This window comes from Stegodyphus dumicola, chromosome 5 (assembly GCF_044657685.1).
Source record: "Stegodyphus dumicola isolate Sdum_Otavi_A_Nest chromosome 5, ASM4465768v1".
Lineage (NCBI taxonomy): Eukaryota > Metazoa > Arthropoda > Arachnida > Araneae > Eresidae > Stegodyphus > Stegodyphus dumicola.
In genome coordinates, this window is record NC_140772.1 from 75,362,923 (window position 1) to 75,386,558 (window position 23,636).

Below are 23,636 nucleotides of genomic sequence, written 5' to 3' on the forward strand. Positions count from 1 at the left end.
TGTTCTGTAAGCTGGGCGCGTATTACAGAGATCCGCGGTTCGAATCCCGGCGAAGGTGTCATTTTCCATCTTTCCCGCTTCCAAAAATACCTAATGTCTCTACAGTTATTTGCCTTGATAGCGTTTAAATGGAGTTGTTTGTTTGTATCCAGTCGACAACTTTTACTATAGATAAAAGGTTTAAAATGAAATGCAATCATGAATTGATTCAAATGATTTTTTTTAATGAATCGATCTAGTGATGAAATTTGATGGTTTAGCTATACGTTAGAGCCAAATCATCACGACTCCGTCTGAGTAAAAGGAAATTCAAATGCTCGTCAACGGAATTTCAATTTTAGAAACTGAAGTAAAGACAGTTTTGGTAATTATTTAGTTGAAGTACAGAAGTATATACATGGCCGTTCCCTTTAAAGGATGTAACAATAAGTAAAAAAGGAAGATTCTACAAAAGAGCAACAGATCCATGTTTTGGAAAGAATTCATTGTATGAAAACGAGGTAACATCTGTTTCTTTTATAGGTAAGGTAACGAAATTTTATTGCATCTTCCCACTATAATTGTGTAATTATCTTTAAGCTTATGGAGGATCCTTCTTCTTAAGTAGATGGCATTTACTGGCTTTTCCAGACCTATCAACTAAGCAAACAAATTTTGTTGCAAAAAGATAAATATAACTTTTATTAATCATCACCTTAGTTGTCACCTTATCTTAGTCATCACATTATCTTGAGGACTATTTTCGGTTTTCAAATTTTTTTTTTTATTTTAAAGGGTGAAGGGTGAAGTTTAATAGTATTTCAAAAATTCAGATAAATGTAGCAAGCGAATGAATTCTCTGTGTAAATGTAGAAATGATGAAACAAGAGAATGTAGTAAGAGAATGAATGTAGCAAGAGAATGAACATTCCGGGAGTTAGTTTCTACGAAGTTAATCAGAAGTTTTGTGAACATAGAAATGGATATAATGCCCGATAGATATAAAACAATACGAAAAATTGAATAGTATTAATATATTTTATTTTTCTAGACTATTACTTGATTGTCTAAAACAATCGAAGGAATTAAATTCTATTCATTCATTTCAATGATTATTGTAACTTCTGGTATTTGTCTGAACTGTAACGAACAGTATTCAGAGTTGTCAGCAGAATTTTAGAGTTGATCATTTATGTTAAAACAGGTTATTGCCTCTTCCAATTTCATACGCACCGTAGCCTATATATTTATCAGCCATTTCAGTTGTAAGGGCTCTCTGGCTTTGTCTTTCACGAACAGGAATTCAAGAGCCCATGGCATTTAAAAAATGATTCTAGTCCTTTAATTTAAAATAAAGAAAAAACACCATAGAAAAACTAAAGAAGAAAGAGAAAAGAGGCAGAGCGGTACTGAAGTTCTGTTTGTAAATAAATGAGTTCTGCTTGTGAAATGTAATATCAAGTGCTCATTTGTATTCTAGTTACTTATCCGGAATCTTAATGAACAAAGTAAAATACATGTACTACATTAAAGTATTTAAATTTAACAAAAGCAAATAATTCGCTATATAACATAAAGAAGTATTTACTTTGTTTTTCAATATGTTATCAGATAATTTTTGTTTAAATTTAAGAAAAGTACTTTTTAATACATTCTTAGTTTCACTCCTTAAATCTTGTTGCTCGTATTGACAAATGATGCAGATATAACTGAATTAAACATGTAAGATGGAAAAATTGAAGTTAATCTATTTTAATACTTTAATGTCATCGATAGTTGAGAAAGTAAAACACTGAAAAGTGCTCATATTTATTCGGGCTTTATCCCGAATAGAACAGACTCATTGTAAAGTAACTATGAAGAGATTGTGCGATAATAAGAGCATTGTGTAGATTTTAAAGAAAATGTTTTGTTTTCTCAAGTTCCTTCACGAGTTCTTTTCTGCATACCTAGTTTTGGCAATTTGAAAAGAGTTTTAATAGCGTTTAACACAGGAGACTGAAAATGATGCCGGTTAGCTTAAATTATTTATTATGACAAAGCATTTTCAAATTCTCTACTTCAGGTGATGACTTAGTGCGGGATTGTTCAACGGGGAAATTGGAGCACTTATACTTTACTTACAGAGAAACCTACAAAACCTCTGCGCAGTCAGCTCGTTTATTCGCTGGGAACAGAAATCTAAATTTAAAGACCATTTCTCATTTACTCAGCCTCTTTAAAGGCGATATAAATATCTAATTGTAAATCATTGGTATCTATTTTTAAATATTTTTTGAGGCAGGAGACGTGATGCGTAGTGCCCTCGCTGGGACTCGAATCGTGGGTCTCTCGAATAAGCGTAGAGTATTCTTCCAATTACACTAGGAAGGCATGCGGAAAGGAGAGAGAAAATATCTTACATACACTTCCTTTTAAAGGGTGACTGGAAATGAGGGGAACCAATCGCGATATTCTGGTGGTGATGAATTATCGTCCACCACCTTTTAATTCGAGCATCATTTGCAAAGTCACTAGGTTATTTTGAAGCAAAAGATCTGAAAAATGTGCAATTCTCTCGCTGGAACTCGATCCCTGGACCTCTCGAATACGCGACGAGAAAGCTTCCACTTACACAACGAAGGCATTCAGAAAGGAGGGAGAAAATACCTTATATATTGATGACGATTTAACGCAACGCCAAAAAAAAAGTCAGCAATTTTGTCAAATGTTTGCAGTTGTTGCATATAATCCTTTCATTTGCTCAAAAGCATTCTATAAGCATTTCAAGCTTTAAGCATGTTCTTATATGTACTCAAACCGGCATTTAAGTTTCTAATTCAAAATATTTTATGAGAATAAAATACTCAATTAAAGCAAGTTTAAGAAAATACTGTATGCAAAGTTATGTAGTTTAAGGGAATGATACTGAAATAGTTTCTACTCCAAAGATGGGGAAAGGAATCCAAACACATTTACCATTCAAAAGGCTATATGCATCCCTAGGGGCATTTTACGAGGCAGAATAAAGGTCGCACCTGATTGACAGACATGCTGCCTCTAATTGCTGCTATTCTTGGGACTCCCTCTAGAGCAGTGGCTGAAGATGACGGAGAGCCAATATTTTATTAGTTTATCGATCGCTTCATCAAGGTCAACCATAAAAATTCTCAGTGGTGCATTGGGGAGCATTGATTGACGAGTCGAGTATCACCTTTCAGAATTTATCGAGTGTGTAATCTTTGGATCTGTTGGTTTGAGAAGCGGCTACATATAACTTTACTTTCTAAGAGAATCTGTGCGGAATTTTAGAAACATTAATTTCAGAACGCGTCATTAAAATAATGCTAAAGTAATTAAAATAATGCATTTTTCTATGAGTGTTTTTCAGTTTAGAAATTGGAAATTAAATTTTCTACTGCTCATTAATGAGAAAAAATACTGTTGCGTTTTTCTTTTCTGACACCAGTTGTTGCGTTATTTTCTTCCTTCACGTTCGTACGGGGTTTGCATGGGTTTCGAGTGAATAACGACGACACTTGATGAAGTACCGAAACACACTTTATTGGCCGATATTAATCAGGACAGCTCCAAAATCTCGTTTATAGTCGTCAAACTGTTATAAACACGCTGTCACGATCATCGACACAGCTTTAACACTATCAGGTAATAACGGTGGAGACAGCTTCACGGCAAAGCACTAGAGTACAGCTCTCGACTCTCCTTGGTCGTTCTCGGAACTTCAAGTACTCTCGAGACTCTCTACGCTACAACTCGTGATGCACGCGACAACACACAGAGCACAGTTCCCGACTCTTCGGTTCAGTCATTCCCGGAGCTCAGCACTCTCTTTCGACGATGCACTAACCACGATACACTACGAGACTCTTTCGGTGCACTTGACGACCCACTCGGCACTCGTTCAGTGACTGACTATCAGCTCGCTAGACGAATCACACACACTAACTGACTACGAAACCAGCAGGGTTTATATAGCTTTCAGCTTGTGTTCAAGAACATTCTGGGCTAAACCGGTAAGAATTCGTTCCAGAAGGTTCTGCATTCGTCCATGGCATATCGCCAATTTTGTCGCCAAATGGGCAATTTCTCGCCAAATCTGGCAACCAGACCTGTCTTTGCCATTTTATGGCAACCCTAAAACTGCTTTGCGGGGAAGCTATCTCACCGCGCCTGTACTGTACATTTCGTAACAATACCTATAAAAGTTGGATACTTTTCAGTTATGTTACATACAAAATCGTTGGAACTCATACTTTAGTTATAAAAAGACTGCTTTAGAAAAAGTTATAAAAAGGTAAGTAGATGTCAAAATGATTTTCTGGTGTACGTAAATTTCTGGTACGTTTCTGGTGCTAGGGAAGCCAAAGACACCATAGGAATTTTCAATTGTCAGAATTAACTTCAGAATTCGTTTCGTTGAAATGACTGCTCTCATTATAATGCTTTATGATTACATTTGCTTTTATGCTTAATTTTTAAAGTTTCATTCGTTTTCAAAGGCCTGTTTCCGCATTTCCATTTTCACAAATCTGCGAAAATGTTGTTGATATATTTGATAGTGTTGTTAATATTAGTTGTTAATATATATCATAAATACCAAAGCACAAATAGCGTATTTTTACTTTTTTATTAACATCAAATACGTTAACATCGTTTAAAGTTGGAATAAAATTTAAAGTTGGAAGAAAATCTAAAAGACCTTTTTTGAATTTATCTCGAAGTATGAGAAAATTTAAATATTTTCCTAAAAATGCACTAGTCCTATTGGAGCACGGAGTTATAGCTTACACGCATCGAAATATCGATTTCTCCAATTGCTGGATAATCGCTGAAGATAAGGTTATATTTTCTTCCACGAAATCTGATTCATTTCATGTTTTGTTAAGCAGCACTCTAGAAAATTCAAAATGGCGTAAATATGAAATCTTTGGAGAACAATGTATGGTTTGAAACACTGAAGAGTGTACTTTGATCCATATTTGAAGAAAGTGGAACTGTGAAACCGGATAATTTATTGCTAAACATGGTACCTCACTCAGGATACTCAAAGTCGAAAATGTGTAACTAATCGGCTAGCACAAGCAGTTGCGATAAAACGACCTTTCTAAACATACTGGAGGCTTTAATAGGCTCCACGTGAATGTATATCTTACCCTGTTCAGAATAAACAAAGTAGCGGTAATACGACTTTTCTAAACATTCTGGAGGGCTTAATATGCTTCATTTGAATTCAGAATTCATTGCTCAGAATAACTAAAATAGCAGAATACGAGAATATGGATTTTAAATCAGTATTCTTATATTCTCGGTATTAACTTGAATCCCTCAATCAATGAAATGCAAAAGAAAAACGCGAATTCCTTTCTCCACAGAATTGAGCCCAACTCATCAGTACTCTTCATTTGTTAAATTTATTGTAAAGGAATAGAACAGTATCTGATAGCACATTGCCAGTAGGGGCAGTGCTAAGAGTAGAGCTAAGTTTTGCGTTTGAGGCTTTAAACGAGCGCCGTATCGTTCACACATTGACATTTGCTATGACTAAGATCCCTGGTCTGGAGTTCATATATGATCTTTGCCATGATAATCCTTATCCCATGAGTATTAGTTTGGGCTATGGAATCCTATCTTGAATAATATCGGGAAGTCTTTTGATGATAGTTCCGTTCCATCATTTGTCTTACTGCAGTCGTCCTTGAAAACATTAGAAGGAACACCTTTCAGAGACAGAATTCGTTTGCGTCTTGAACGAATACTGTACCTACATTCGAAATTGCTAAGGACATCACATTTACTCACTTCGTGGAATAAAATTCATTTTGGGAAATAGATGATGCTCTTTGTGCCTTCTGCTTTCGTAATTTCCATTGTTCTCGAAGTGGGAAAATATACATAAACTAACCTAAACTGGATTATTCAAAATGAGTAAAAAAAAAAACATAAAACGTAGATTCTTTTCTAATTTTTATTATCTCATATATTTTGTTATTGAATATTCATGAAAATGAAAGAGAAAGAAGAAAAAATTATGGAGCAATGAATAAGTATGAAGAATTTTGTTTATGATGCCATTTAAAAATGAAAGAAAATATTCGGAATTACATAGATATTAAATTCTTTTGTACCCCTGAAATTTAAGTAGGGAATAGTTTTAACATTTTACATTTCGCCATGTACAGAACAAAAAAAAAGGGGAAAATAATTCGTTACATTTTATACGGGGGCGGGAAGGGGTGACTACGGCTTTACAAGTTAGTATACTGTATATTATATAAATATCACTTTGCCTTTCAATAGCGAATACATAACATGCCTTTCAATAGCGAATACATACATGTCCAGAAATTTCAAAGACTGTTTATTTTAAGTTAAGCATCATTAAAATAAAGAAACTTTGAAATTCAGGGTCTTGTTAGCTACAAAAAATTTACAAGGAAATTCATAGAGGGAGGGTTTATGTTTGTTTTTTTAAGGCCTATAGCAGAGTGGTATATTTACTACACTGTAATAGGTTACCAAGATTGAGGATTGAAAATCCATTCTAATACGACTTTTGCTTCTATAACGGAAGCAATAAATGTAAAATGTTTGCAGCTGTTTCCTCTAAGGTAACCGATATTCCTTGTACTATATGCAAAGAAGATATATAAATGATTCCTACAGCATGTTTTCTCGCTTCCTTTAAATGATTGACTTACTGTTTTAGTATTAACTACATTGCAGTATTAACTACATTTATTCAAATTACATACAAAATTACAGAGATAAACGTTTATTCAATCTTAGGTGCACGTGCTCTTGTATTTTTACTTTTCCGACGTAACTTTCTCTTAAAAGTTGTCACACGCTGCATTGCACGAGGAAATAAAACAATTTTAATTATAATTCTATTAAAAATATCTAAATAAATACAAAATTCGTAACAATATAGAAAGACCTAATTTCGAAATTATTTAATTATACTATGTGTTTGAAAATTACCAAAGTTCCTTTAACTTCCTCTAGATATTTAATTACTTATTAGGAATATCCTGTGACAAGAATTTTACAACAGTACTATTATTTAACTGAATTTTTAGATAAAACATATTGAAAAAGATTTACCGCAATTTTGTTACCTTTGTCAGGTTTAGTTACTTTATTTGTGGAAGTTTAAGCACTTCGCTTTGATTCGTTTATTGATTAGACACTTTTGACGAATCGTAAACTTTACTCTCATGAGTATTACATCTTTAACGTTAGTAACATTTATTAAATGGGATTTCTTTCTTTCATCAAAATCCCGAAAAGTTCAATTTTAAATTCTACACGTTTCATATAATAAATTCATATTTGATATATAACATAACAAAAAAGGAAGGAAATAGGTTTGAATGTGATACCGATATTGCTCTGATCTTTTACCGAAATAGTCATTATTTTATATTTTAATGGCAGAGATAATCATCGGAATATTTCCAATCATCATTTCATGAGGAACAATCAGTTTCATTATTTAAATGAACTGTCTTCTGATTGGAATTGAATATATATATATATATATATATATGGAGTGTGTGTGTTTGTATGTCTGTAATAAAAGTTTAGGTTGTGACGTTGGTCGATTCAATGTGATAAAATATTTGAATCTAATGTAGATGATGATGATGATGCCGAACAGCTTTATGAAAGAAAGAAACAGTAAAGACTGGATCATGTAGTTTCACATTTGACACATTATTTTTACAGTAAACATATCTAGAAAATTTAGAGTGAAAGGCACGGTTTTTATGCCATCATTGTAAGTACGTAATCACATATTCAGAGCATTTCAAATGGTGACGAAGAGCAGTAGCAGACTGCAAGTCAAATGGATTAATGCGTGTAAAAGAATAGCAACATTCACATTATGATGCTAGATTAAAAGTACTGAAGCTGTGCTTCTCATTAGAGGGATATTAAATATTAATGGTTAAGTAAAACTTTTGGTCTGAATGCTTTTGAGTGCTAGATCTCAGTTTCATTTTTGCCTTTATGTGCATGAATATGCACCATTATCATTAAATAGGAATCATGTGATACATCTTAAGTGGTGAACTTCAGAAAGATTTATTAGCAAGCACATTATTATTTCTGAAATAGAAAGTGAGTAACAAAATTGAAGGTATTACTATTTATTAAAGCTGAAATGATATGTTACGTACATTTAAGCAAATGTTTTAAAACTTGGATTTTCAAGATACCTTTTCCTTCAGATTCGTGGACCCTGTACTCTTGTAATATTACATATATACTTAAAAAGTACCTTTTGATTATTGCAAAATTTTGATTGGATGGAGGCGATAAAATTTCGGTTTAATAAAAAAAATTTCGATATTTAATATTAGCTATATAAATGAGGATAGATTTCATAAAAAGTGGACAGATTTTCTGCGCACTCGAGTTTTACTCCATCCAAAGCTGACAAAAAGCACTGCCTGCCATAAAGATTATCTAAAATTAGGTTAATTATGGTGTTGTGAAACATTCTCTGCTGAAATTTCTCTTGCAAGAAACGGAATTTTAACAGCGACTCTCCATTTTGAAAATTAAATTAGAGATTTTGTTTCTTACTATGCTCGTTGCTCATAATTCTTTAATAATTGCATTTTAAGGTAATACAATTGCATTTACAATTCTTTAAATATTCAAGTAAAGAAATCTGAACGTTGAGGAAATATCATGCAGAATCTTTGAAGAGGACTTTTTATTCGGATGGAAAATTTAAGTAATTACTTATTAAACTCTAATTAAAGTTTAATAACGAGATTATCAAACTTTGAAATTATTGAGTTCTTCTTTAAAAGAATTTTTAGAGCGAAATCGACTTTTGATATCAAGCAATATGGCACGCAGCGAAGGAAAGGAGACAGACAGGCAGTAATCGAAACTAGCGAAATAATCTCCCAGGCTTTAGAAAACTTTACCCAGCCAAACATAAAGAAAAGTGACGACGTTAAAGCGGTTTGTATGATAGTTGTTATTTTAAAAGTATTAGATTTTGCCTCAAAAGTGTTTTCCAAAAAAAATGTAGCTTATCTCTATATAACAGCAGGAAATGAGGCTGCTGGAGATTCCTGTATGAAATAGATATATCAATATATCTTAGCTTTAGATTTCTGTAGTTTATTTTTCTTTGACAACAAACATCAGATTCATTTCATTTCGTATTTAATTTTACTTTATTGATATTTTGAATTCTTAGATCATTATAGAATAATGCTATGGAAATATCATAAGCAATCCTATTAGGCTAAAGTAATTTAATCCTTAATTAATTTATTTAACATTTATCAATACTCTTCAAATCTGTGCGCGTCTGTCTGTATGGTGGTTTTTTTTCTTTTTCTTTTTTTGGCATTATCTCCTCCGAAACGGCGGAGGGTTGAGCTTTGAGAGAGGTACCCCGGGATTCCAAAAATGCGTAGGAAGCCTTTTCGATCATTCTCATCTTCGTACGACTGTATTTAGCCAAGGTATTAATTAAAAACTCGGAAACGCGCTAAATTTCGCCCTTATGTTTCCGAGTGGCAACAGTCTCGCACGCTGGAGATCAAAATCTGCATCAAAATCTGCTTTATTTCCAAAAGTGTTGCCACTGCTCCCTGAAATAAAAATAGCATTGCCAAACTTTAAACGTATTATTATTATTATTATATAAAGTAATATTCTGGCGTTGAATAAAGCACGCGATTACATGTGATATCATTGCGCGTCGAAAAGCTTTCATTGATGGCAGAATGTTAAATAAATAGCTGCTGTTGCAAACTTGTTTTGTTTCAGGCTAGTATAATTGACACAAGATATTAATGCGACGTTATTTCTTTTATTGATATTGAGAAAATATTGTTATATTACATTAAATTTAAATTATGACGTCATATGTATTAACCTGAAGTATCAAAAGTCTTTGTTTTTTGGTTTGACAATAAAAACATTATTTACGAATTGGTTGTTGCTTGGAAAGAATAAACTGATTTCATTCATACTGAAATGCTTCTATACATTTGATTTTCAGGGGTACATAGAGCTTATAAATTTTGCTTCGGCTGCAGCTCGCTAGTTCTCATAAAAGAATCGTGCTTCTGAACTTCTATATACATTAACATTTTTCTCAAATTAAGTGTAGGTTTAAATATTATTACTTACTTAAAATAGTACTCGTTTTTCAAATCCTCAGGAATATTATAATGACGAATTTTGTTTAAAATTAAGATTTAAAAAAAACCTTTAAATTTTCGTAAGTTTTAAAACAGGCATGTGTGCTTATAGTAAAGAATTCAAGCCTTTCTAACAATCTTCTATCATTTTCTTATGTATGATAAAACTTGAAATATATCCTACTACTATATATACTTAAAAAATCCATACACAAGTCGTATTAATGCAGAATGACTTTTAATTTTTCTTCCTATTCGCATAATTAATCAGACTGACATTAAATAATTTTTTTTGCTTGGCTTTTCCTTAAAGAACAGATGGTGCGACCATTTTTTCCCACCAATTTGAAAATATAAATGAGAACAATTTTTCTGTGTTAGAAATCTTGAAAAAAAGAAACGGTAAGTTACTGACAAATGGGATCCCCCCTTTTTTTTTGAAGAAAAGTGCTTAAAGAGCTAAGAAAAAATAGCCTTTTTTCTTTTAATGCAAATACACTTATTAAGAGTATAATTAATTCACCGATCAAAATAGATCAATTTACTCTCTGCTTTTAAACAGTTAATTATTTACATATGCTATTTTAAATAAAAGCTTTCATTTCTTGTTGCATTTATAAATTAAAATTACATATGGGGTTCAGAGTTTGTATATTTTCATATTTAGCTATGCTCATTTAATGTTATTGTACAAGCGGGTGTACTCCAACTGCGCTAATGAAAATCCCCCCCCCGGCTCGTGCCATAGTCCAACTGCGCCAATCAAAATTTCTTCCCCCTGCTTTGGGTTACAATTTAAGTTTTCGAAGCCAATTGTACCCAAGAGAGCCAATTGGAGATTATAAAAATAAATAAATAGAATTACATATCACAAGAACAAGTAAAAGGTATCTAACAAGCAGGCTAATTACTTCAATAATAGTAATAAATGTGAGAGCTAACAAAGAAAATAAAAGGTATTGGTAAACATGCATATTAGCATTACAAACATCTTTCATTTATTGTAATAATATCATAAATTAAATAATATTTTTAATATTACCAATTATGTTTTTAATAAATTACATCAGTAATAGACAAGATGTCTGAAACAGACTGGAAAATTTAATAGAGTTCACTAGCGTGCAAAAAATTATTCCATATCAAAGTGTGTTAAAGTGTGCTAAAAATATTTTTTGTTAATTAAAGTAATCATGCAAACGTTTGCAGAAATTAAATTTAGTTAAATTTAAAAAAAGCTTGGAATGAAATCTATTATAACAACATTACTATGCATTTGGAACACTGACGTATAAATTGTAAATAAATTTAAATTATAATAGACGTTTTTAATATTATATTACTAGAAGTTTTTTCTAAAATTTATCTAGAAGAAAGGAATTAGTTAAACAATACTGCAAATTAATAAAATCAATCAGGCCTCTCAATAAATAAGAGTTTATTTTTTTTAACCAAAAATTAAAAAATAGGATGCAAAAGTTTGAGTAATATACTTGGAAATATCTGAACATATGATTAATTAGAATAAATATAATAACAAGCTAATTAGCAGCAAAATTAAGCTTAATTTCATTCAATCTAAAACAAGCAATCGATCAGGAGTTCCGCGTAACTGAAGTTTTATTGCTATTTTACGTAGATTTGCGTATAAAATGAATATTTGCATTTGTGAAACAAGTGAATAATGTGCTGATAGTCAACAGGAATTAAATTTACAGTGGTTAAAAATATGACTACTTGTCAGAAGGTATGTAAAGTTGCCATTGCTAGAGAAATTGAATGATTATAGAAAACTCATAAAGTTAAGCGCTACAGTGTGAAAAGAAAATTCTGGAATAAACATGTTAAGAAAATTAGAGAAATAATCCTTAATTTATTGATATCTAATATAACTCTATGCTTTTGGACAAATGTTACATGTAATTTGCATCGAGGCATCAATCACCGAAACAGAGTTAATTTCTTTCCTTATTAGACGGCCCATCAGCGGCCGAGCGGTAAAATCGCTGAACACTGGTAGTTCGGTCTGAGGTTCGAATCCCGCGGACGGGCTGGCTGCATGGGCGTTTTCATGTTTTCCCCGTGTGTAACGTGTATACTACGGGCCAGCTTTCCTTAGAAAGTCCTCCATGAAGGCATCCCTTCCCTTAGGCAATTAGCTCTAGTGTGCTTTGCCATAATTAAATAAACCGAATCTTATTAGAGGGATTTGTAAAAAGATATGCTAAGGTAAAGGTCAAAATTTTTAAAGAATAAATTAAAAAAGTATTTTTACTTCATGAACTGAAATTTCTACGCTACATTTTTACACAGTAAATAAGTACAAAAAAAAAAAAAAAAAGAAAGAGCTGGGGGATCATTGGAACTAGAAACTCGGGTCGAACTACCAATGTTTAGTGACTTTTTCGCTTGATCACAAGACCTTTTGAAATTAGGCTGAACAATATATAAAAGAAAATAGAAGATACAGCACACGTAAGAACAAAAGTGGGCTGAATTAAAGATTTACATGTTTAATGAATGAGTTAAACTTACCTGTATGCCATTACAAAATATTAGGAATGTAGCATGAAAGCATGAGTGAAGAAGGCAATGGCAATCTAAATCATTGTAATCTAAATGTATAGCATTATCAGTATCTGCTATTAATTTGAATACTGGTGAAAAAATTATAAATGAATTATATTATAAATCACATGAACTCGTTGCGTTATAAATCACAACAGTTAGAAATATTATTAGCGTGATTTAGCGACCATCTTTGTTAAGAAATAATTTCAAGTAATTAATTTTACAAATAATTCAGCCTGAAACGTGGTTAGAAAATAAGCTACATGCTGAAGATTAAGCTTTGCCAAGGTGTTAGAAACATCTTCTATTAACTATAGTTTGATGCAAGAATTTTTAAAAATTATCATTTAAATATAAATTGGCATAAATACAATACAAAGTATATAAATTCTACATACATGAAAATTTGAGTACAGTGCAACAATATGTGAAAAAGAAATGGATTAAAAGGGAACTGAAATTCCCAGGATATGGATATAAGGGAGTTTAAATTTTTTTTTAATTATGAAAGTTCTGTTGACGCTCATAATTATCAATTTATTAATTAAATGTGTATTATAAATTAAATGTATGCCAAAGTACATCAGGTGGAAAACAGAATAAATATTTAAACGTTTCTAGTATTAAAATATGGAATTTGTAAGAAAGTTAAATAACCTTAAAATAACTTTAATGACTAAAAATGGAAAGCTTAATAATGGGAATATATTGCAATAATATTAGTGTGAATCTACAATTTGGAAAGTTTTTAATTCTTACAGAGAATAAAAAAGATCTGGCTCATCATTCCTTTAAGTTTCATAAAACTTTAATATGAGTGTAAAAGAAATCTATTTTTACTTTAGCACACACCAGACTTTAAATTAATATTTGTTTTGCATGCGCAATTTTTACAATATTGATAAACGAAAATAAAGGCTTGCAGTCTTAATAGAATGTTCCATTAATGGCGATAAATGATTTTTTGTAGCACCCAATCTTCTTGGGAATTCAAGTTCTTAGAAAGAGGGGTCAGGAAAAAAATCGCGCAGTTCGTCTATTAGATAAGAGGAGGGGGAGGGATTTCGATCAAATTTCGCGCAGTTCGTACCCTACCGTACAAGCAAAAACATAGAAATTTTTTTACCTTTTGTCCGATTTGGATTTTAATCTTTCAGTGTAGATTTTGAGGAATTTAAAACCGCCCTAACTTCTTATTTGTCCTGTGTGAGTCCAGTAGATTTTATATTGTTCATCACCTACTTAAAAATATTTACCTAACATTTCGAAGAATGTTAGGTAAATATCCGAATGTTTTTCCATTATTATCAATAATCTTATTATCAAACTTTTTTTTCGTAGTATTTATTTCTTTAAGAAATTTCCTCAGCATTTTTTATATTTCAATAATTTCATTTATTAGGATCAGCCACGTAAAACTGTTGAATAATGGCAATTAGACCAGAGTTTCCTGTTACAACTCACTGGGTGAAAGGGTATTTTCATAGCTTCCCTCATGCGTAAGAATAGTAAGAAGCTAATTTGTCCTGAAAATTCTTAAAATTGAAGCAAAATAATTAATGCGTTGATTCTTGTCAAAATCAGCTCCATTTACACCATATGTTCCCACTGTCAGATCAATTAGATGTGTAATGCAGCAAATATTTGAAATCTGGTGTAATGTGAAATTATTAAAAATACAGTTTCCATGAGTTTTCAGAGTCTAGATGTTATTAGTAAGTAAATTAGTAAACTGCCGAAGGGAAATATAGTACCAGGTATTTTTCAGTTTACAAATGATAAAAGAAAAAGGCCTCATTATAGATAAATTATGGAAATTCTAAAAAAAATTAGAGACATATTTTACTGTTTTAAGTATGAGTCTCCCAAGTGAAAAAAAAAATGTTTCTTCACTGAAAACTTTCGCTTCGTTTGTAACACACATAATTCTATTCGATTTATACAGCCGTGTCGTGAGGGCATCTTGAGCAAAAATTCCAGTAAATCGCTCATACTTAAATTTCAGTCGGTACTAATATTACTGATAAATAAAAACTACAAACAAAACCCCGAAGCAACTATTATTTATTATATGATATAATAAAGGAATGAAAAAGAAATTTAGCAAAAAATCAAATTAGTTCCAAATGTAGAGGCCGCATTGCTATAAAATACCCGTTGTACACGTGCAGAGTTTTACAGCATCATTCAGAATCTGTTATAAAAACTCCAGACATTCAAATAGAACTTGTTTTATCATTCACAAAGACCTTTAAAGGAAGAACCGCGTTTTATTAGTTAAATTCTTTTTCAAAACGTTGGTTCTACATAAGTGGCTTTACCGACATTTTCGACTTGAACTCGTTTCAAATGGGTCCTATCACTGATAAAGGGCCACGCAAAATTATAATGAAATTTGAATCAGTAGGATCACTCGCTCTTCATCCTGAAAGAGTAAGCGTTTTTGTTTTACAGGGTAGTAGAAAAGGCTGCGTTTCAAGTGTTAAGACCAGCTCATCGTGTAGCAAAGGCGTTGTTTAGGCGATGTTCAATTGCCCATAAGATTTTGAAAGTTGTTTCTCAAGGTAGTAATGGAAGTTGCGGTTGAACATGAAAAGTAAAGAGCTTTAAACTTGAATACCAGCTCATTGTGAAGTTAAGGCGTTGTAGAGGTCACGTCCAACTCTGCATAAGATTCTGCAGGATATCCTATAGTATTACTTGTTCAAGCTTTCGCTTTTCCAGCAGTTGCTTCTACATAACTTTGACTCTCAACTGCAGTTTTTAGACCAGTTTCTTGCTCTCTGTAAGATCGATTCTGCATGATCTTGGAGCTATCTCTGGAAAGAAGAACTGTTTTTTTCCTTTGGATGACCTTAGGAAATATTCAAAACAGCCGATTTTGGGTTCCATAAAATTCGAGCTCGGTTGAAGATGTTCAGTTTCGTTTTCCAAACTTGATGGCATGGTGTGTATTTACTGCATCATTTATTTTGGGGCTGTACATTTTCGAAGAGTTGACTCCGACAGGTTCTGTCACTTACCTTGTCAATGGTCAACGATATACAGCGTTGTTAGAGAACAAATTTATCCTGCTCGGGATGCACATCAGTGTTTTTTACCCGAAGTCATTATACAAGACAGAGTTTCTCCACAGATTTCGTAGAATGTTGAGGATATTCTCAAAAGATGTAATACAAAAGGACGATACTTGCAGAATCATTGTTAATTGTTTCTGTACAATAATATTAACGATAATTGCTCAAAACTTTGCCCACCAACAAAAATACATGCTTGGTAGTGCTGAAGTGTGAATGACTTACACTCTCAAAGATTCCAGGTATTTTTGCTAGGTACTGCTCTCTGCCAGCAAGAGTACAAGCAAATCACTCCATAAAAAATACTGTCATATATCTACTCTTATTGTTGATGGAAACAGTTTTTAACAAGTATGGTAAACATTTAAAGAAGTACTTATCAACAATGCTACAAGTAAATATTTTATATTTCTTTTCAGGTCTTGTATTTGTTCTTCAAGGCGTCACTTATGCATGTACATTCTTATGCAAAAAAATGGTTATTGTAGTGTGCTGTACATCTTCTTGAATCTGTAATCATGATTTCTTTTACACCCTGCATATGTAAGTGTTATGGTTATTTAAGAAATATTTTTGAAATTTTCAGCACTCGTCTGACTTTTATTTATTTACTTCTAATTTCTATTGTTATGAAATTTTCGCGCAGACCGATATCTGTTTTTAACTTTTCTGATTATAGGCAAACAAATGCGTAATTTGCTGAAGAGTTCTCTGCAGAAAAATATTCTAATGCTTAAAATCCATTACGTTTTTTCCTAAATAATTTATTCTTTGATCACATTATTTACATGAGGTTTTAGGCACAGAAACCTGATACTGAAACCGTGGCATATGGAATACGTTTGCAAAATGTTTATATTGCATTATTATTTCTTATTTGCATACCAAATATTAAGTCAGTTTTAACTGCGCTTGATAGATATATTCATTGGAAAACAAAAGACAGTGGAGGACAAGATATTCTAAATTAAAATATTTCGTACAATAATATGTGGTTAATAATGCGATCATTATTATCTTGATATTTTTAGAAGTACTGCGTTAAATATGTTAGATTTACTGGAAACTAAAAACCTATGCTATACATAGCATAAATAATTTAATTATGCATTTAGTTTTTTGTTGAATTTATTACATTAGTAACATTAATAATTGAATTTATTTTATGTTTTCTTTGTTCTGGTAGCGCATACGTTTCACAATGAGTTGTAAGTGCGTTTACAATTACATAAAATGAGAAAATCACGAATATTCTTATTAGAATAAATAAGGAACCAGAAAAAATGAAACGATTTGCCTCCAGTCTTGTTTCTTTCTATAAGACATTATTAGATATTTCAGTCGTAGAATTTACCGCTACATCATTAAAGGTATTTCGTTTATGCCGTTATGAAAGATGCTTTTAAGGAAAATAATAAAAATTTCATTAAATATGTTTCAATTTGTTTTGCGTTCTTAGAAAAACACTTCTGAATATTAGAGTTCTTTATTACTTCTCACAAAATATAATTTATTTCAGTTACTGGGATCTGAAGTAGCTTAACTATAAACGTTTCTCAGTAGTTAAATTTTAAAGTTGGCTATACTTTGTAAATTACGTGCTTAAATTAAAAAATTTTTTTATATATTTACCTCAGCAAACATTTACTCTGTCTTCTTTGGAAAAGCCAGTCCTTTTACTATTGCTATCTATTTTAAATAGAACAGGTTAACACTCCATTAGTTTATTACATTCTTAGTATTATTTAAAAATGTCAGGCATATATTATACTAATAGTTAATTAAATAAACAGTTCATATTTATTGCACTAAAATTAAACTATATATACATATTTTAACAAATAATGATTTTCACTTTTGTACATTTATTGCAAGTTTAAACTTTTAAAAACCCAGATTTCCATAGAAGCGTAACACAGTATATAAATAAGTTTCTGCATATTGTTTACGGCAGCATTTAAGAGCATAAAAGCATTGCTGGGTATTAAAATTAAGAGAATGAAACATAGTAAGTGATCAGTAACAGTAAATGATAAATTTGTAAATAAGTAATTGATTTTTGAATAAAATAGTAAATAATAAATAAGTATGTAGCCTATTTCTGTATATGCATCTGTATTTTTGATATCTATATTTAGTAATTTACTAATATAATTTAATTTTGGGCTTTATACAAAACATGAAACTATATTTAATATCACCATCATAATTAATGTTAAGAACTATATATTTATTATGTATCTAACAGCAATATATTTTTTTACACTCAGTGAACTGTTATCCTCTTGAGAAAGCCGAAGGTGCTTTACTTGAAAGATTCCGGGTTATGTATACGACATATAATTATATTGTTATGAAATGTCCAGCTGCAGTAAGATAGCTTCTCCCAGAAGCAGGTTTAGGATTGCCAGAAAATGGCAAGGGAAAGCAGGGTTGCCATATTTGGTAAGAAATCGCCTATTTGAAGACATTTAGAGACAAAATTGGCGATATGCCATAGGCCAGTGATGACGAACCTAAAGCAGAACCTCATCAGCCGACACGCGACTAAATTACCACTTCCTTAATCAATAATCACAATAAAATGACACTATGTAATTTAAATGAGTGTTTTAGTCTGTTCTTGAAAGTTTCACATACTTATTTATCTCATAATGCCACAGGCATAGGGCCTAAGCCTAGATATAAGATTTTCATATATCGCCATAGAAATGATATACATATTTATTGACCCAATTTAAGACGTTTCAATTGTTTGGGCCAATCATATTACTTGTTGCATTGCACAGAATACGCAAAAGTTGAACTAATGTTTGCTAAACGAATTCACATTTATTGCAGACTACCGGTGAGTTTTATTACTTTCATTACTAAATAATAAAATAGTAATTCCAGTTTTCAGATCTATGCACTTTGAGGTAACTTATGAATAATTCTAATTTAATTATCTTTAACGGAATGGCACGCGGCCATTCCATTTTGGGTTCGCGACCCCAAAAAGATTCGCCACCACTGCCATAGACGGGTGCAGAACCTTCTGAAACGAAGTTTTACTGGTTTGGCCCACAATGTTCTCGAACGTAAGGCCAAAAGCTATATAAATTCTGCTGGTAGGCGAAGAGTCAGTGCGTAGTCGAATCAGTGAGTCTCATCGTTACTCAGTATCTCGTAGTCTACTGCCGAGTTGGTCGTCGAGTGCATCGAGAGAGTGTCTTAGTGTATTCCGAGTTAGTGCATCGTCGAGTTTCATCTTACAGTACGTTCTTAGAGCCTGGTACTTTGTCTTGAAGCTTTCTTCACCATTACAGCCTGATAGCCTGAAGGCTGTGTCACCGATTATTTCAACGTGTTTACAGTAGTTCTTCGACGACTATAAACGTGATTTTGGAGCTGCCCTGAGAATACTGGCTAATAAATTGTGTTTCGATACTTCATCGAGTACTGTCGTTGTTATTCTCTCCAAATCCGCGAATCCGTACGGTAAGAAAAACGCTATGTATACGCTATGATTACATTATGTATACGACTTCTGTTTGCACAAGTGTACGCGTAGATATCTTTCTTATCAGTTATTACTGAAATGTGGATAGACGTTTCATGTTTTAGGGTCCAATTTGGCAAAAGTTTGAATATTTATGCAGCTTGAATTTATTTTTGTGCTTCAATTAAAGCTTCATTTTTTTTGTCATATTCTCCATGCTCCAGTTTCAAATCAGTTACTGATATTCGAAAAAACATAAAATAACAAAATGTTATGGATCGTTTACAAAACTACAAACCCTAGGCAGATATATTTTTGATTCCTAAATCAATGTAAATGTTATATAAATGCAAGGTTATTCAAATTAACTGAACCTTAAAAAATTATTAAGTTTATAAGTGCAGATAAACTAATAAATGAAATAATAAGATAATGTCCAAAGTGAATTTTCAAGTATTTTGTACGTCTTCACGTAATCAGATGAATAATGTCAAGATCGAAAATAAAATATTATATATTTGATCTAACATATACCTAACATACCCTTCGCATAATCTCTACAAGAATAGCAGTTCAGCCTTTGAGACCATGGGGAAATTCGTGAATAAATGTGTCAACAGCAGCACAAAATCTTTAACATACGCAGTCCTCTAAGGAAAGCGCCGTATGGTCTAAGTTTCTGTGATAATGCATCCATGCGTGGAAACCCACGTTAGGGGTATATGAAGTTCTTTATGGAAATACTATAAGGTTGTAATGGAAGATTTGATGGCATTCAAAGATTTATCGTTTTCATCTACATTGTTTCGAAGTAATACTGGGGTAATTAACATAAAATTATTTTTATTTGAAATCCAGTCAGTTGTTCTGGATGACAATGAGAGATTCTTCAGAGACCTATGTTTATAAGCAGAATTTAAGTACAGCATCGCAGCAAGAAGAACAATGATACAAAAATGTAAATATTTTAATGATAGGTTTTTAGTCTGAGCCAAAATCGAAACTGTGAGCAACTTCAGAAACTTACTTTATAATGGTGAAAAGAATCCTTTATGTATTTATATATGCTTAGATGCCAAAATATTGCAGACATCCTTAGTAGCGTATTTTTCTACGTTTAATTTTAATTTCAGCCGTAAGATGACTGAGTTGGCCATAGAAGCAATTTAAATTCCAAATCCTACTTCTAACGTATCTGAGATTAATCTTGCGTAGTACAAGCTATATTGTCCTATTGAGAGCACTAATATGCATCTGCATCAAGGGATATAACAGTCATAAAGGAATGCACATGATCAATGATACTGAAATAAGCTATGGTGTGACGCCTGTTTCTATGGTGTGCATGTCAAAGGACTCACTATAGTCCCCAAAAATATTTCACAGACCGTAATTCCACAATCATCAGCTTGAAGAGTTGTCATTGAGCAAAAGATATTCAGGAATTATCTTGCTTACGCCATATTCAGATACTGTCATCTGTACGATAAAGATGGAAACGAGATTACACTGATAAAGGAAATTTTTCGAATGGTTAGGATCTTTAAGGTTCACGAGATTTCTTGTTTTGAATCTCTTGCTGTAAAGTCCATCGTGTTGTCCATCCGTTTAAATGTGCTTCGAGATGCATCCTGCGTATTTTTTTTTTTTTTTTTTGTTATTTTTTATCTAAAATCCTCGTGTTCTGCAAAATATACCACCAGGCTTACACGAACAAGTTATAGAACAAATAAATAAATAAATATAATGCTGCGTTATACTGAGCTACCATACCTTATATAGCTGCTCCTGTGTTACCAGAATTTTCCTTAATGGCTGAGGTTTACTGGATCAGCTGCTCCTTCCTAAACGCCTAAAATGAGAATACAACCTTTTCATAGGTGTCCAAAATGAATCTTCTTGCACCTATAATCATGCCTCGATAAAAATCTCGCAAATGTTGGGTCTTAATTCATTTTTACACATAATTATTCCTTTTCAAGATCAGCGTGTCTTATGTAAATAGTTTCTTGCTGTTACATCATTATGTATCATTGAAAAGCTGAAACATGTAAAAAATCTGGCTGTCTCTAAGATTTTGGTTACTCATTATATGTTATCAAATAAACAAATCTTTGGATATTAATTAAAGTTTGAGCCGTGTCTTTATGCAATGTTTAAAACGTTATTGATATTAAATTAAGTTCTGCATTTTCCCGGAAATGCATAAATTTCGTTTCTGGCTGAAAAATATAATTTATTCGTCTTGCTAAAAAGGCGATCGGTTTTTACATTTACTGTTGTTACATTTTATTGATTGTTACATTTTACTGTTTTTCATTAATCAATCTGAGTTGATACCTCACTTGTACTGCTTTACTTTAAAAAAAAAAAAAAAAAAAAAAAAAAAAAAAAAAAAAAGAGTAAAACGTTTGACCGGCCGGAATGATTTCGTAGGTTGACCAGCACATGAAGTGAAAATACTCCACATAACATTATTTCAGAACTTCCGTATTCCGAAATAAGCAGTAGTCCGCGATTGTCACATTCACGTACGTATCGTCTTCCCTTTTTGATTGATGAAATTAAAATTTTTACGTTATTCCACAATTCTTAGTTGCATTCAAAGCCATTAACATAAACGTTCTACCATTATTTTGCCGGATTATCTAACAATAAAACAAATGACAAGGCTGTTCTACATAGTTCATATTAGGTCTACTTAAGCTGCAAAAGAAATAAAGCTTTATTTTATAAAAAATATTGGATGAAGTCTTTTTTTCAAATTTATACAACTCATAGATTGACAGCTAATGAGAAACTTGAAGTTAAAGCTTGAACTTGAAGTTAAAGCTTAAAACTTGAAGTTAAGGAAATGAAATGAAATTCGGAAATTAAGGCAATGAAATTCAGAATCCCTTATGTAACAGTTACCTCTTCGCATTAATATCGAGAACTGATATTTAAATAATTGATGTTTTGAACAAGATCGGTCTCATACCTAACCCATTGAAATACAGTATTTATTCGTAAAACGATCACTTTAAGAAAAGTTTTAAATGTGTCGTTAGTTCAAATGGAAGTATTTTTTGAATTCAAGTAACAGCATTTGCAAAATAATCTCTTTAAATTCAATTATTAATCCTTTTCTTTTCCACCGAGCTGTCATTTCGTGCATAAGAGGCTTAATATATGAAAATCAATATTTTAAATTCTTTTGTATCCAACTTTTATTTTACTGTGCTATTTTATGTTTTAAAGCTATTAACACATACCATCGGTTTCCCTTGAAACGTCAAATTAAGCCTGAGTAAAATTGCGTTTTCATAAACAATTAATTTTGCTTTGAAATTAGTAATCTAGAATATTTATTAGTATGTATTACAGAGCTTGCAACAATTATGAAACTTAAAGGACCTTTTTTTCATGCATAGTTGCTGAAAATTATTTTAACTCGTTAGGCATTGATACCAAATGAATCTTTTTTTAATGCTACTGCATTGTGCAACCTATAATTGTATTATAAAAAATAAGAAATGCATTTAAAATTCTGGATATTTCAATGCCTGGATATGAAGGGCCTATTTGTGACGAAGGTACAATAAATACTTTTATTTAACGTAATTATTTATTCTTTGTGTTTATTAACACTTTTCTAGCAAGTATTAACATATCTCATGTAAACACACACTTTGAATGCTTACAGATGAATATTTTGAATAGTATCGTCAACCAAATAATGTAATAACGATATTAAGGTTCTTTAGTCAGAAGCTCAAAATGTTTACAGAAACAAAGTATCAGCATTGTTATTCACACTTTAAATAAGAAGTCTGAAAGGAGTAATAGAGCTAATATAAAAAAGTCATGCTGGCTGATGAGAATTTTCGTCCTGTTGTTATTTTGCTGTAAAATCAAAAAGCGCCAACAAGGGAAGAAACTGACAGCTTAAATCTAAACATGCCAGCGAGGGAAGAAACTGACAGCTTAATTCACCAGTAGCTATTCTAAAACTGATAACCTCTTCGTAACAATATATACATTGAGTAAAATGTATTTTATAAAAAATATAAAATATAAAATAAATAAGCAGCCCACATACTTCAAAAATAAGCAGCCCACATACTTAGTAAATTGAAATGCAATAGTTCATCGTAATGTTACGAGCATTTAAGTATCTCACTTTGCGAACACCACATAACAAATAACAGCCCACCACATAACAGCCCACATACTTCAAAAATAAGCAGCCCACATACTTCGTAAATTGAAATGCAATAGTTCATCGTAATGTTACGAGCATTTAAGTATCTCACTTTGCGAACACCACATAACAAATAACAGCCCACCACATAACAGCCCACATACTTC

General features: G+C 31.9%; 1 protein-coding gene and 1 long non-coding RNA gene across 4 annotated transcripts in view; one reads left to right on the plus strand and one right to left on the minus strand.

Annotated features, from left to right (window-relative positions):
- Positions 1 to 21,300, minus strand: part of LOC146997143 (uncharacterized) — a 99,341-nt gene extending 78,041 nt beyond the window's left edge. Inside the window, exons 1-2 of the long non-coding RNA XR_015041149.1 lie at positions 21,060 to 21,300; positions 17,438 to 17,494 (exon numbers count right to left, since the gene is read on the minus strand). This is a non-coding gene — a long non-coding RNA (uncharacterized LOC146997143). The remainder of the gene's footprint in view (positions 1 to 17,437; positions 17,495 to 21,059) is intronic.
- LOC118186504 (uncharacterized) overlaps positions 1 to 23,636 on the plus strand; it is a 443,057-nt gene that overhangs the window by 159,163 nt on the left and 260,258 nt on the right. The gene's annotated exons all lie outside the window — the stretch shown is intronic.